Source organism: Pithys albifrons, chromosome 2 (genome assembly GCF_047495875.1).
Source record: "Pithys albifrons albifrons isolate INPA30051 chromosome 2, PitAlb_v1, whole genome shotgun sequence".
Lineage (NCBI taxonomy): Eukaryota > Metazoa > Chordata > Aves > Passeriformes > Thamnophilidae > Pithys > Pithys albifrons.
The window spans coordinates 12,516,223-12,519,352 of NC_092459.1; the positions used below are offsets into that span (position 1 = coordinate 12,516,223).

Below are 3,130 nucleotides of genomic sequence, written 5' to 3' on the forward strand. Positions count from 1 at the left end.
ATTGTTGCATGGAAAAGCCGAAGTAGAGAGATAGAGTCCATAATTTGAGTAACAAACTGATCTTTCCTCAGATACTCATGGTTAGAAAAGACATCTGCAAGTGTTACACTGTGTTACCTACGGCAACTGAGTGACTAAGATGCTTATTGTTATGTTAAGTAATCAAAAGTAGCTGCAGTCTTAAGAGTGGCAGATCAACCCTATTTAGGCATACTTTTTAAAGTGGCTGTTCATCAGCTGTTTTTCTGTAGGAGGAATCAATTAGTAGAATCAAACTGTAGCACTGAATAGTACATCAGCAAAAATAGATGAAGTGATCACAGCATCAGAAACTGTCATCTTATCCCTGGAGAAACATAGGCAGTTTTTAGCATCTTCATGGGCTGTAAGGGACAGCGTGGAAAGGAGTGATAAATTTATTTTTCTATATGTCTTTTAGCCTTTTGGTAGTAACACAGGAGAACTGAACTCTGACTGTACTCTGTTACTCAGATAGTAAATTGCACAAGCCCCACTGATTTTCTCACTGAGTTGAAGTTTTCTGCAGCACAATCAGAATTGTCAGACTGCTTTGATTACACAGTAAACTATATACTTGTATGTATGGCTCGACTTCGTGAACGCAGATTTGGGAAAGGTTCTCCCCACGTGGGTGTGTCCGAGCCAGCGCAGTGGATGTTTTAGGTGAGGCGCAGCGTGTGTGAAACTGGCCCCACCCTTTAACTCCTGAGATTCATCATTCATCTGCTACGCTGAGTGAGCTTGGATGGTGACAGTGAAGTCCTCAGGACTAGAACCTACAGCCCCTGGTATTCCCAGGAGGTCTCCCATCCAAGTATTAACCAGGCCCGACCCTGCTTAACTTCCAAGATCTGATGGGATCAGGTGTCAGGGAGGAATTTAACTGCCTAAACTATATACTTACCATGTCACCTTGGTTAATTAAGGTGAATTTCTGGGGTACACCAACTCGTTCAGTCAGAGACATGAGTTTATGATGATGAAGTGACATGTCTGAGCATCTCACCGTGAGTTCAGTGTGCTCCACTTCCACAATTACCTTCTCTTTTCAGGAGCAGATGCATGGAGAGAATTTCCCAGTTTTAGGCTCCACTGTAACATAAGGCCACATTCAAAAGAGATTAGGAAAAAATATTCTAGACTATCCACTGCCAGGGCAAAATCAAAAGCTGTGTTATTTTTCTCTACTCCTTTATGCAACAGGTTTTAAACCCTGCAGGTAATAAAATTTCTTCACCCCTTTGATTGTGCTTTTGAGTGTAATTTTCTGTAGACTCTCCTAAGCCCAGGCTAAAGTTCTAGTCCTGATGCCTATTCCCCTCTTGACTTCCTACCAATAACCCTCTAAAGCTTTCACAGGTTTGAGCAGAAGACTGCCATAAGACCTTCCTTGTTTTATTGTACCACCCTAGGAGCAACCTCACTTAGTGAAACACCAGCTGCCCCGGGGAATGGAGCACATAGATATCTCAGAAATTGCTCCTGACATCTGACAAGCTTTGTCAGAGGGCCACCCCTGAACAGACAGTCACTGGACACAAAGAAAGCACTCTAGATATGTAAGGTGATGACAGACCCTCATATCTGCTTGTTATTTACTTTAACCTAGTCATCTATTCTGTGTTATATTCAGCCAGAGGCAAGGAGTAAAGCAGTGATAGGACAGACCGTGTTCTCCAGGCTTCTTACCGAACACAGTAAAGGAGGGCAGGGGGAAGGTTTTTCATGTGTGCCGCTCAACCTTATTGAACTCTTACTGAGTGTAGGTGAACCAGTGAGTGTGAAATGTAGATTTTAATTTGGTAATTAAAGTATCAGCCTGTGATTTTTCCATGCCATGTGTTATTACTCTTTGATACACAAAGGTGCTGTTGAAGTGCAAACCCACTGCTGCGTAGACTTAGGCAGGCTTAAGTCTTGTTAGTAATAATAATTATGACACAAACTTGCCCTTTTTGCTGCAAAGGCACTAAAAGTTCACACAGCCTATAACTTCCTTAGACATCTTTTGCAGTAGGCAGCTTAGAAATCATTTGTTATACAACTACCCATATTTTTGCAGGGGAAGGGCAGGCTTTTACTATCTGTTGCTAGATTCTTGGTCATAATGGTAATGAGACAGACTGGAGTACAACAGTGTGTCTGAAAAAATCATACTCTCATCACAGGTCTCTGGATTAAGGCCACCCCTCTACAGAGAATTAGGAGGTGAGCTGCTGGAATGGGCACAGCAGAAAGTCACCAGAAGCTAAACTTGATGTAAATGTATCCCAAGCTACCCATTCAGCAATGCGTATCTATCTGTATGAGCTCTTCCCCACAGTAATGTAAACTAGATTATCTTTGTTTTATTGAAGGATGAATAATCTCACATTTTCTGTGAGACAAGGCTATAACAAAGGCTGCTACAGAAAAAAAATTGCTTGCCTGATTGTGTAGGTCCATCTTACTTCTGCTGACTAATCTGTTTTATTAAAAGCTGATGATAATAAGCTAATGCAAAGATCCACTTTTATAAATGTTTATCTTGGTACAGAAAATGCTGTGATGCTAGTATAGAGAGCAAAAGATAATGGAATATTTGTAATGTGTTTGTTTAGCTAGCACAAACGAAATTGATACAGCAAACTTGTGCCAGGAAGATGGCTTTGTTTTGATAAATTATCCACAGAACCCTTGTTTGCTAAAGGTTGGCTGATCAATCAAGGTGCTCTCTGTTATTTTATAATGTCTGCTGTGCAGAGATATCTGCAGTCACAGAAGAGCTATCTCAGTAGCCAAAGCATTCTTGCTCTTTGATGCTATTTTTCACATACTCTTTCCCCAAATCCTACAAAACAATTTAGAGCAATAATTGCTCTAACAGCAGTCATCTTCATTACCAGCTGAGCTGTAATTTTAAATTAATTTGTAATTAATTTACTATCCGTTCACAGATGAGGGTCAGCTCTGTTCCCAAGCTCTACTCAAAGAACAAGTCTGCAGTTCAGAACTTCATCACTTCTCCTGTCAGGGGAGCTCCAGACACAGGGACCTCCACTGGGCTCTGCAGGGGCCTGGGATGTGTAACCACTTGAGAAATGAAGTCAAAGCTGGCAGAGGAATGTAA

At 41.3% G+C, this 3,130-nt stretch overlaps 1 pseudogene; it reads right to left on the reverse strand.

Annotated features, from left to right (window-relative positions):
- Window positions 1-794: 794 nt before the first annotated feature.
- LOC139669150 (5S ribosomal RNA) lies at window positions 795-912 on the reverse strand (annotated as a pseudogene).
- Window positions 913-3,130: the final 2,218 nt, after the last annotated feature.